At 32.1% G+C, this 13,931-nt stretch overlaps 1 long non-coding RNA gene and 1 pseudogene across 1 annotated transcript; one reads left to right on the forward strand and one right to left on the reverse strand.

Moving 5' to 3' along the window:
• Nucleotides 1–798: 798 nt before the first annotated feature.
• Nucleotides 799–2,860, reverse strand: LOC128173112 (uncharacterized). Its single transcript, XR_008242428.1, has 3 exons — nucleotides 2,303–2,860; nucleotides 2,101–2,215; nucleotides 799–1,463 (listed from the first exon to the last, which is right to left on the reverse strand). It is a non-coding gene; the product is annotated as an uncharacterized LOC128173112 (long non-coding RNA).
• Nucleotides 2,861–7,216: 4,356 nt separating this feature from the next.
• On the forward strand, nucleotides 7,217–13,653 carry LOC128174579 (fucolectin-like; annotated as a pseudogene).
• Nucleotides 13,654–13,931: the final 278 nt, after the last annotated feature.

The following is a 13,931-nucleotide window of genomic DNA, read 5'->3' on the forward strand; positions in this document are numbered from 1 at the left end:
CAAAATGAATGCATACAACTGTTTTGGAATGAGAACTAAGAAATGTGACCTCTACTTTCAGTCGGGTAGTATTTGGAAATTCTAGGCAGGTGTTTAACTTTTGGGTAAAAATTAACATAAACAGACTGGTACACAATAATTATTTACTCAGACTAAGTCCACAATGAATCTAGCAGAAAAGTCAGACATCACAACCCCCCCCCCCCCATTTTATAATCCATGTATTATGAGCAGCTAAAATATACATGGGACAGTATGCTTTGAAACACCCCCCCCCCCCCTTTTAAACCCTATTCCCAAATCAAATCCATGGTCATATAAGAATCAGTGTGCCTCTTTCAAACTGTATTTTCCTCTTTTTAAAAATGTATTTCTAAATTACTCAGCTGACTAACTTTCAAGCATGTTGTACATATTTGAATAAATAAGCAGTGCATAAGAAGGAAAGAATACATTTCATTTACATGTATCAATGCTATGTTTGGACAATTTACTTGGACAGTGTTATTTTATAATATTGCTAATGCTAAGTGATGTCAGTACATGTATTTGCATGTTCACACTGGATACTGTAGTACTAATTAATATATTTAATTATATTTAGTTATTTACTCAAGATATTGAAATTTCTTAACATACAAATTAACTAGGCTAGTATAAGTTACTTTCATAGTATGACAAACAACCATAATAGATGAAGATATCAAACTAATAATAACATTAAAATTATATTAGTTATCTAAGGAAGTGTGCAGTAGCAATTTGGAATAAATAAACAGAGAATAAACTCGTGCAAGATAACAATTTAACAATTTATTGAGCATTAAAATGCTAAATGATGACATGTACATACAGTGCATGATGCATGAAGACAAGTTCATTCTCATTCTCTCTCTCTCTCTCTCTCTCTCTCTCTTTCTCTCTCTCTCTCTCTCTCTCTCTCTCTCTCTCTCTCTCTCTCTCTCTCATACATGTATGTGGTCAATCTGACAAACTTCAAAGCATCTTATTTTAGTCTTGTTTGCATCCTTTATTCATTGAAGAAAAATGTGCAGATGATTAAATTGAGAAAAACAAATTCCAAGAGATATCTTCTGGAAATTCAACCACTCCTTAGGAAAACATTGGTTATTTTAAATGAATATGGCCATTTATATAATGACTTGCAAATCTATTTAGTTTCTCTGCCATCTAAATATATCCTTTCAAATTACTCCTTCACATAATTCCTGAACCCCCTTCTTGATCTTCTTTCTTATTCGGCGCACTTTCACTGTTTCATATGCAGGAATATCATTTTTACCCATGATATTAGATGCTGTAAAAGTCATCTAGATCCATCATGCCAAGCAACTTGATGGGTTTTTTTCTTTCAGCAATCTTGTAGGGTTTTTTCTATGTTTTATCCAAGTTTAAATATAGAAGGACAGTATTTTCCAGAAGAATATTTCATTTGCACTTCTCTAAAAAAAAAATAGAGAAACACATAATAAAACAAATTCATGTACCTTCAAGTGTTAAGATCTTAAAATTGATAATAAATATTGTGGAACACATACAGAGATTCCATTTTATATTCTGATTATCATTTGCAAAACTAATATCATACTGTTGTGTGAAATTGTTTATTTACATTTCTTGTCACATGTCAGATATGTACTCTGACCGATTGCCAAGTCAATAGCTGCTGTGTTAAATAATATTGCTGTGCTAACAAAAAAAAACCCACCCCATATTTTCTGCTGTGTATGTTATAAGAACTCGTCATTTCATAACATTTTTTTTTCAATTTTTAACAAAGCAATATTTTTCAATTACGAAAATTAAAGAGATGAAGATTGAAGACTAAATTGACCTATCAAAGGAAAAAAAGAGTACTCCAAATCTCAACACAATCCTATCTAAAAAATTTGTAGGATATTTTCCAAATATTAACCACATGAAACACTCTATGATTATTGTTGTACTTTCTTTTTACAAAGATTTATTCATGGAATGTGAATGCAATTAATACAAATTAAATGTGCAAGTAAACATCTGATATTAAATAATATAAATGTAAGAATGCTCTTTCTCTCTCTCTCAATGCATATTATTTACCTGACCCCTCTGGAACTACCCATTTGTCAAGAAATAACATTCCTCTGTCGTCATCGGGTGAACACCTCTTGCTTTTTTCTTTGAGGAGTGGATGTGTACATAAATGTACCCATAGCTGCATAATATTTGTTGGCTGACTTGTTGAAATTCGTCTGGTAACAGTAATTTATCTCAGTTTCAATAAAAGGTTCGGGATGCTTACTATTATTTGCGACCTGATTTAACTTCCAATGGTATTTGAGATCGAGACAACATCACCAAAACACCGAAAAACAATCAACTCTGGCAGCATGCTGTGCACAGACGTTAGCGGCGGCCATCTTTGTTTACACTGGTTTTGAAAATATACCCGCACTGAATATTTTTTTAAAATATATTTCAGCGTTAAAAAAAATTATGTCTATCATAAACAATTAAGCTGATTTTATATGAATTATTTATAGTTGAAAATTTATTGCTTTTATTTTTTTCTTAAGTTTTTAAGCCTCCAAATATTCATTTGGCAAGGGAGGTAACTGAAATTATCAAACATTACCAAAATATACTTGTCTACAGTTTTTCAACGCAAGCGTTTCCCACTCATTTTATTTTATCAATAAAAAGTCAAAATATTTTTCTCATTTATAAAAAATACAAACCCTCACCAATAACAATGTATTGGATTTTAAAGCTCACAGTTTGGTACATGGTTTCAATGATTTATATAAGAGAATGAAATATATATTTTCCCGTCCGAATAACCACTTAAATTATTTTTTCAAGCAAATCATCATTATTGTGGGTTAAAAGAGAATACAAATAAACTATTTCAGAGGAAAAACAAAATATTCGTGAAAATCGATGTGCGACGTTCTCTTATATATTCGCCTGATGTTTGCTTGGACAGCCTCATAAAAGGAACTGTTGAAAAGTACATCAGGTATTTTTAATTTTATGTCACTCGAGGCACTCTGATTACCTATTAGAATTAGTATTTTACCGTCGTCGTCCGTGTTAATGCGACGCCCGCCGAGCGTTAAAGAGGCATGGTCACGATTTTTGTTAAGTTTTGTTTTTCTGTTTTTATTATTTACCACGCTTAAGGAATTCAGTTTTAGTGATTAAATAAAATTTAATATCCAGTTGTTAAGTTATAAGCAAGATACAATGCTCACAACCTTTGTAATGTAAACAAGGCTCGTGCCCTGTTTTTGTTTACATAGGTTCAAAATACCACTAAAAATCTTTTTCAAGTTGTTTTGTCTATCATTTTTTTCATTTTAGGCACATATAAACAGATCCCAACGTTTACGACATTCACTTAAGGTCTAAAATTGGAATTATCACTTCAACATTCATAATGTAAACAAATGTCTTGTTTACAAAGCAAAGAATTGTTAGCTCTGTAACTAGCTTATATGTCAATAAATTGCACTTAAATTTTGGTTGCCAATTAAAGATGCCTTACTGAAGCATTGTAAACATTAAAATCAGAAAAATAATTTTTGACCAAAATCGTGACCATGCACCTTTAACATTTGCCCATTTATTACTTCATATTGAAAATTACTTACGCCATTTCCATTAAAATGTGACATTATGCATCATAAATTATAAATTTTATGACTCTTTGGTAAAATTGCATATGGGCAGGACCAAATTTTGACCATTTTTTATAATATTTTACTTTTTTCTGCGTATCTAAGAAATTCTACTAAAAATATAATGCATTCATATTTCTACCAAATTTGTAAATTCCATGTGTTTAAGGGTTTTAAAGGTCGATGCAAAAAGCTAGTTTAGTACCGTTGCATATAATGATAAAAATCCTTTTTTCACGTGCTGACACTGAGTAGGAACTGTCTGTTTATCAAGAAAAACTATAAGGTTTTTTACTTAAATTATAACATTTTATGACCTTTGGGTACAGGGTTAATAATCCAGGAAAGGGGCATATGGTGATATAGATATGGTGATATAGAATGAGTTTATACACACATGTAATAAATGTTCAAAAAATCGTTCTTTTTCTGCTGACACTAGGTGGAAACCGACAGCATATCAAGAAAGACTATACAGCAATCATGACAATTATAAACTTGATTACCCTCGGGATAGGGATTCTAATTCCGGGGCAGGGCTAATATGAAGATAAGGTTAATGTAAACAATGCTTATTTTTTTACATTACGTTTGCGTTTTTAATATACTTTATAATTAGAAATACCATAAAGCCATTAACCTTAATTGTCAAAATCATTACCCCTTGTCAAATGGTTCTGAATGCGATGCAAAAATAATCTTTTAGTAAAATGTTATATAATATTAATAAATAATCGTTTTTACCTCTGCTGTCACTACATTGATAAATCCTTAGCCACAGTATTTTTTCATCTTAATGTTTTTTATTTTTCCTTCACACTTTATAACTGAAATTGAAATAAAAAGTATATAAATGGTACATAAGCATTTTAGAAATTTTTTGCAATTTTCTCAATGGATATAATGCCATTAAAAAAAAAGACATTGTACATAAATGCATCGGCGGCTCGGATCCCTTTATCAATTTGTAGTAGATCTCCGTGGAACAACTGCCAATCATTTCGTTGAATAACTAATCGTATTATGTACACTGGAAAACTAACAAAGTCAGTCTATATAAAAGGCAGATTTATGGTACAAATAAAAAAAATCTGGATAATTAAGGGTTTTCAAACATGGATAAAATCAAAGACCGTTACAGTCCCTGAAACGTTCTACTTTCCCACTTGAACGGTGGATGTAAGCGCACGGTAAACAGAATTTGGTGAGCACTAATAACGGTGAACAATGAGCGAACGCAAAGTGCAAACGGAGCGCAAGGGAACGGTGAACGTTATGTTATTAACGCTTTGTGAAAGCAAGATGAACAATTTTTTTCGGAGTGCCTCGTGGGTATCCTTATATTGCATCTCGTCGGTAATCATGAAAACTATGAGTACAGTGCTGCTCATGTTACATCTTGTTGACAAAACAATCCAATCATATCCTATATCCGGTATCTTACATCTTATCCTGCAAATAATATATATCCTTCTTTATCTTATACCATGATACCATTTATGTTTAGGAAAAAAATAGTTAAATAAAACCAAATTTAAGACAATAATAATTTAATCAACGAATAATCGAGTAATGTAATAATAGAAATGTTTAATTACTACTATTTTGAACGAGGTAACTTAAATGCCTGTACATCGGAAATATTAAATCGTACGCGGAGTGTAAACCATTACGTAAATTAACAAAAAAGCGATTACATAATACATATGTATTATAACAAATAAAGCAGTTAAAGAACTTTTCTTTATATTTTAAACAAACATTTACATCATTTTGTCATATATTTATAGTAATTAAATGAGTTTAATGGTAATCGACTGATTCGTTCGGCGAAATATGTAAACACGATTCGAGGAAATTATAATTACCTTATAAATCATTTTAAACACAATGCATTTACAGAAAAATCGTTGGGATTTAATGCTAATCTATAAATTACACGCATCTTTAGATCAACATTTGTTAAGTTGATCTGTCCAGTTCATTGACAAGAAAGGATTCGTTTATATTATTATATTATATGAATCGTGAAAAGTACACAAAATACGCCCGTTTATTATTTATAATTTTGTCTATTTATATATGTATCGAATCGTTCGTTGATTGAATTCTTCTGTTTTAAACGACTGAAGTCTTGAAATGGATCAATAAATATATTTGTGTAGGAATTTGTCGATGTATTGTGTAACCTAAAATTTTCCCAGTAACTGCCTATATATACATGTACATACGCCATTTTCAAATCGACAAAAATCATGAAAATAATGCCTGTTTGGAAAGGTTGAAGTTGCACCCCGAGAAAACCATTGTAAAGGAATGTATTAATTAAAGAAAACGTTCCTCTCTGTCTTTGTATCATTTATTATTAATTCTTGAAGTCATAAAAAACAACAACTAAAAACGGACAGAATGAGAATGTGTTCTTGAAATTCTACGGACTAAATTCTTATTAAAATGATATTTTATATCTAATGTAAGTTTCCTTCGCTCGGGTTCTTTTCTCATTTTGTTGTGACTAGCAAAGACCGATCCTTTCATTTTGGAGTTCCGATTTAGAATAAATGAATAAAAAACTGAACTATATGTGAACGCTAAACGAACGGTGAACGCACAGTAAGCGCTTTGTGAACGGTGAGCGCGAACGGAGCGGAGCGCTAGTGAACGCACGGTGAGCGCACTGTGAACGCACACAAAAAGTGGAAAGTAGTACGTTTCAGGGACTGTATTTAACAACACAGAAGGCATTTTATTGTTTAAACACAAATCTTGTCAACACATGAATCTAATTACTTGGAATTACTTGAGACTAATTTGACCCTCACTTTGACCCCTACGAAGATTATTGGCTCTACATTATTTAAATCATTTTATCTAAAACTTCAAACTTTATATCAATTATGTTCCATTGTTTCCTTAATTAACAGCCATGTATAATTTCTATAATAGATACACATGTATTTAAACTGACCACATTTCATTATAACCCGGGCTTCGTTTAAAAAAGAGATTCATAAATTTTTCACTCTAATGCCAGTAAATTATATAATAGATGTTGACATACTTTGGATGCAAAATAATTTTGTCTGTATTTTTTGTGTGTGTATTTTAATAATATCTAAAGCCATACTTAATATGAAGTCATTTAAGAAAGACTCTATAGTCTATAGCTTATTATTTCCAAAGAAATTAAATGAAACAAAATTTTGCAGATTGGCTTCATTCATGATTAACAACCATTAACGTCAATACTATTTTTTCATTTTATATTTAAATTGCATTGTATTTTCAGTATGTAATCACTAGACATCGACATTTTTCTCTGATAATTCTGCAGACCTTCGCATTAGGTAAACATACCGAACAGTGGTCATCGTACTATTCAATATATGGGTCCATTGCGGCAGTAAATGGCTTCAATATTACATTTACAGTTCAGTTAAAAATCAACTGTCACAGCTATTTCTCTATTGTATTTAATGGTATCCTCATATCTTTATCATGCAAATATTATTATTTATTGTATTTCGTTGACAGTTATGCCGAACATCGCATTACGTAAACCTGCCGAACAGTCATCAACGAGACTTGACTATAACGCCGCGTATGCAGTGGATGGCAACAGAGGAACAAATCATCTTGTAGACAAGTGTACATTCACAGGTGATGGCGACAAATCTCCATGGTGGAGTGTGGATCTGCAGGCTGTGTATTACATTACATCTGTAAGAATACTCAACAGAGGAATAGATCAATACGGAGGTAAGTGTAAAAAGTAATAACATTGCAAGTTTTGATTTTGCTTTTTATATCCAAACTTTATATATGTATAACATCACAACTGTCAGAATACTTAACAATGGAATAGACAGTTAAACACAGGTAAGCGTAACTAACAACAACATTACAGAATCGAAGTAAATGTAGAGGAAACTGTTGTTTAAATTCTAGTCAATTGGTTCATAGCTTCGATCGAATGGAGTCCCAAATATATTGATTTACTATTTTGTTTTATCCGAAACTCTTTAAATTCCTCTTTTAGTTTACACAGTATCTAAATCATCATTAGGGTGTCCTTAAGATGTGCAATAAGGTTTCGAAATTTGATTTTAATCCAAGGGGTCAATTAGATGCTGAAAAGTACGTTTATTTTGTTTTACATAAAAATGTGGTTCCAATAAATTAACTAGTTACATGTATGCATAAGCCAAGCCAACTCTGGCATAAAATTGGAGGCGTCCTGTTGATGTATAAGGTCTTAGAAATTTTATTTCAACCCTGAGGGTCAAAAAGGTGCTTTTTTTTTTTTTTACAAAAGAAATGGTTCCAAAAACTCCAAAAAGAATTTTCACAATACCTGAATTTTCTCTGGAATTATGAAATGGGGTATCGGTTAGATGCACAAAAACCTTTTGAAAAATTGCCATTCTGGTGGGTAAATAGTAGCTAAACTGACATTAGTTCCCCCAGCAAAAATGTTCTTGAGTTTAAATAGATGGGCAAAAAGGTTTTAGATGTTATTAAATTGGATTACTTAAGTAGTTATAACCCCCCCCCCCCCCCCAACACACACAAACACACACAAATAAAAAAACAACAAAAACAACAACACCAAATCCTAACATTCATATTTAACGTGATGGTCAAAAATCTAAGAAAATGATAATAGTGGTCTTAAAATAATATTAGCTGATAAAAACGGCACCTTTTTCTTATAAAAAATACATAAACAATATCATTTTTGTAACTGTAAATAATTTATAAACGATTTACCCAGATATGATCGCTGGTGTCTGTTAGAGTTCCAGATTTTTTAAGGGGGATCAGTAACATATACTCAAGTTATATTTATTGTCTATATACGGTTAGAATGATACTATGTTATTCCCATCCTACAGTATCGATCAGACACAACCTAATGAAAAGTAAACCCCAACTAAACGCTGGGTTTACTTTCTGGGATTACTCCGGGTTTACTAGAGTGGACCCAGAGTAAACCCAAAGTAAACTCATAGTAGACACAGAAACTAAACCCCGATCAGAAGTATACCCCTGAAAGCAGACGGTGTTTTCAAAATATATATATACAAGGGGTGGGAATTACAAGCAGTAGGATAGTAAGATAAAAAAAACGGGTCCGCTTCACACTTCAGTGCGTTCAATTGACCTCAAACGCAAATCCCGAGTAAACCCAAAGTGGACACAAATTCTTAAGAAGTAAACCGTAGACCCAAGGTACATGTAAACCTCAAATGTAAACCCGGGGTACAGATTAGGTTTACGCTGGTGTTAGGTTGGATCTGATCAATACTGTAGGTTTTTTTTCTTCTAAAAAATATTTCAGTTGCAAAACCATCTCTTGGAATATGATTGGTATTTTCATACCCCCGTTTCAAATGATATTAAGAGTAAACTCCATATACTCCTCTGTCTGTATGTTTGAATATATTTGTGTCTGTCTGTCTGTCTATATCACATTAATGTTCCACTTTTTTCCGTAAGTTGATGCTTGAAATTTGAAGTCTTTGATTAGGTATGCCATACTGTGGGATTAATTTTTGTCATTGTGTAACAACCAGACGTCAACTTCCTGTCAAATGATAACGTTGCTCATTTTTAGTTTAGGCAACATTTTTTTAAAAAAATCCTTCAAAGATTTCTCAGCAACTAATTCAAAAATCATACATGGTTGAAAATGTAACACACTCATTATTAAGGAAGACCATATTTGGGGGGGGGGTGTACCAGTCAGACGCCAACTTCCTGTTAAATGCCGAATTTGTGTGTAGTATAGACTAATTTTTTAACAAATTTTCGATCAATATTTCTCAGATTGTTGAAATTTAAAACACTCTTTGTTAAGCATGCCATATTGTTGGATTTATTTTTCAACAAGTTCAATATCGACTTCCTGCTTATATCGATTTTGCTTATCAGTGGCGTCGGAAGCAAATTGAAAGTGGTGAAGGGGGGGGGGGGGGGGAGGGCTAGCCAATCCTCAGAAATCTTAACAAGCAAAAAAAAACTTAATCCTAAACTCATGAAAATCCTAATTCATCCCCCCCCCCCGGCCGGTTCCGACGCCTATGCGTATTATGTTTACTTACATCTGTGCTGGGGTATCACAGTGAGCATTGGCTCAAAGATATCTTGTTCTCTGTTGTTTATTTATAGGATAAACAAAACAGAATATATATATATATATATATATATATATATATATATATATATATATATATATATATATATATATATATATATATATATATCATCGGGGTAAGTATTAACAAAGCAGGATCCTCGTTGAAGTAGGACTCATTTATAGCCCACATTGGTCAAACTGTATATATCAATAAAATAAAATAGGTCTGAAGAATCCATATTCAGATATGAGTAAAAATAGATTAATAGAGATGTGGATCTTCATAATAATTCATATATTTTATCATTTTCTATTCCTCCCCAGGGTCATATACTTTACAACATATGATGCCCCCTGACATTAACACACGAATATATATGGCTACAGTGTAGGTGGTAAGATGAATATCAACATTATTCAAGATAGTTAGCCTTTATCCGTTTCATGGGGGTCAGAACCATCCACAGAATCATGATCTACATAGCAATTGATCTGTCATGGATGAAGAATGCATGTTTTTTCAATATATTAAGTCTTTTTTAGTTTGTTGGGGGTGGGGTGGAGGGTGGTGTGATGTCTCCAGGTTAAGGGGCTAGGTCTGAATTGCTTCTTGACATGATCAGCAGGAATATATATATATATATATATATATATATATATATATATATATATATATATATATATATATTTATATATAAATACATACATTAAACCATTTAAAAGAATTTAAATAATTCTTAAATAATTGATAAATATGCGGTGGAAGTAATCCCCGATCTACAATAAATGTTACAATTATAAATCAATATCAAGTCACCTTTTATTTGGTGATAGTGGATAGAGAGTTTTATCTCATACGTGTGGTGTATATTACCCGTGTGATAAACCTTTGCTATATCACACGGGTGATGCTATATCAAATACTTCCGGTCGGAACTACTTTTGACACAGCCCCTTGCTTCAACGCTTTAGTAACCTATTTTCGAAGATTTGCTAGTACTTTCAACATAACTATATCTACTACAAAAATTAATATAAAATTGAATTTGTCAAAGATTTAAATTACAAATATGAAGGAAAACACATAACTGCGTAGCACAGGCGTCGGAACCGGGGGCTATTGTGAGGGAGGGGGGGGGGGGCTTGTTTGTCAAGATTTTTGATAAATTTAGCCCACTTCAAACTTTCAATTTGCTTTGTGAAGTTTATAAAACTACAAATTACGTTAACTATCAAGGAGTTCATCATGACGACGCGATGAAAACAGAGCGCTCTGGTTGTGTTTATATACAAGAACTTACCGAAATAATGTTTCATGAGACTTTGATTCCACCACCAGTAAGCATCCTTATTCACTATTTTCAATTTCGAATCATAAGGCTAGCGTAGTGTTTGTTTCATTAAACATCATGCATCAACAACTGTTCCTCGTTCGAGTCAATTCAAACTAACGAGCATTCGCAACTTTGTGTATGTCAACAAACTTGATTATTCAACTCTTCTAATCGGAATTTCCATTTAATCAAGTAAATAAGCTCTAAGAAAAATTATCTAGAGCTAAAAAATTATTTTAAGGTTTATTTCAGTGAAATTTTACATTAAAACAGTTAGATTTATCTCAGGAATGACGTACTAAATTGTATTGTGCAAGGTCACAATAGCCGCATAACACAACGTTGCATCATCGTTTTTAATCTTTGAAAAAAAAAAACTAATTTGTGTCACACAAGGGACTGTCTCAAAAGCTTCATAATATAAATGAAATTGTAGGAGATAAATAGAACATCTATAATTGTGTGATTTTATATTTGCTTTATACAACTCGTTGAAATGGTTATATTCGCTCGGCAAGCCTCGCGAATATATACACCATTTCAACTCGTTGGATAAAGCAAATATAAAATCACACAATATAGATATCCTCTATATCCACTACTGTTTAATCTGCAGACAGTTTACACCTCTTTATACAGAGATCACTCTTGCGCGATTGTTTTGTGCAAAGTGACTGATAATAAATTTATTGGGTACTAGGCAATGCAAGTAAAAAATCAGTAGAATTTTAATACATTGTCATAATATAAAAGAACTTTGTATCGGTGGTGGTTTTGCAGCAGAAATTCAGGTCCCACAATTTAAAAGGTTAGGTACTTTTCAATGTAAAATACAGTTAGAATCATAGTGTGAAAATAATATCAGGTTTATCACGATCTCTTATCTTATAAAATGCAATGCAAATAAATGCTATTAGTTATAGGTTATAAGGCTGTTATTACACAGTAGTTTTATTAATATGAGCTAGACAAATTTATCTTTTGCAAATTATTGAATTATAAAAGCGACACGTCAAGGTTGTTTCCTACGATGGTCATAGAAACATTACATATAATATCTAAAATATTTATAATTTTTTAAGATCTTTTCCTTGACCTTAACCCTTGATTTAAGCAACTCAGTTTGCATTTAGTTTCTTTGTAAAAAACAAGCATTATATATTGGTGAAGTATATAGGAAGTAAGTCAAGACGAGGATTATGCAGTAATCTTTTACTTAAAAACGTACTTTAACGTAAAGTCACCGCAAAGAACGTGATAGAGCGATTACTTTAGGGCTAATACATGTTGGGGCCTCAAGTAAACTGCTAATAGTGACAAAAGTCTACTACACAATTAACGTTTTCCCTAGTCATCAAGATAGTTGTAAATAACACGTTCTGTCAATCATTTACAACAATAATGATATACTTACATCCACCAAGCATAATTCCTTCTATTTCTTACGAAAACTTATAGTAGATTCATAGCTCTATAGAAACAACAGTACGAAAATCTAAACGCCCCGTTCATTGATGCACAGTTACCTACATAATACATTGTACCACGTACTGCAAAAAACAATCATGATGATGTCAGACTCAAATTCCAATATGAGACGATCTGGCTGTTACTTTTAGCTAACGTACTGATGTACATAATGTACATTAACAGCACTTTAGTGGATTTTACCTACTTTTTACAAACAATTTATTAATTTGTTAAAAATAGATGTAAATATTTATGTGTCATTAATTAAATTATTTTTTTAATATTCTTGCCGGTTATAAAGGTAGCCATCATTGCAGAAAAAAAATCACATGACCCGCTAAAGAAACTGATTTAGCATACTTCCTGCCTCATCCTACAATTAAGGTGCTTCACATATGTCAATTTTCAACAAATTTATTGATCAATAATAGGCTCTTTCACTGTAATTATGACCCGGAACAATATTATAATCGCCAAAGCAACATCTCCTTAAACATTTATCACATTTTTCTTGAAGAATTATCTCAGAAAATTTCAACTTTTTCTTTCTTACGTTATAAACAAAATAATCTTATTTTGATTAATGTTTAGCCTTTTTAGATGAGTCAATCATGCAAATTATGAACATTAAAACTAGTACAGGGAAGTGTAATTTAGGGGAAATAGTTCGGTTAGGCTTTTCCTGTGTTATATTTATATATAAATATATCGTGCATATTGTTATGACCATTAGGCCTACAAGACAAAAGATAACAGCATCTAGTTGACACCTGTTAATTGACTTTTATTTAGATTTGTCGTTCCGGCTGCATGATGTTTCCGTCACTGTAGGACTGACAGAATCTGATGCCAACAATCCTTGTGGTTTCTTTGCTGGTCCCGGTACTGCGTCACAGCTGGTCGTCATCGACTGTCCGAAATAATCACAAGGGAGATTCGTTAAGATCTCCAAGACAACTGAGTCTCTCACTCTTTGTGAGGTTGATGTGTTTGGCGTCCGGGTCTGATTGTTTTCAGCTAAACCCTTAGCTGAAACGTTGCCGTCTTAAAGTAGATGTTGTTTGCAAATACTGAGGAATTGATGACCTGTTCGTATTTAATGTGACTTTTCCAATCGCTTCAGCTTACCATTCTACAGTTGTTGTCCTATTTATACCTATATTTGTTTAACATTCTACAGCTATTGTCCTATTTATTCCTATATATATTTAACATTCTACAAGTGTTGTCCTATTTATACCTATATATGTTTAACATTCTACAACTTTTGCCCTATTTATACCTATATATATTTAACATTCTACAGCT

This window comes from Crassostrea angulata, chromosome 2 (genome assembly GCF_025612915.1).
Source record: "Crassostrea angulata isolate pt1a10 chromosome 2, ASM2561291v2, whole genome shotgun sequence".
Classification (NCBI taxonomy): Eukaryota; Metazoa; Mollusca; class Bivalvia; order Ostreida; family Ostreidae; genus Magallana; species Magallana angulata.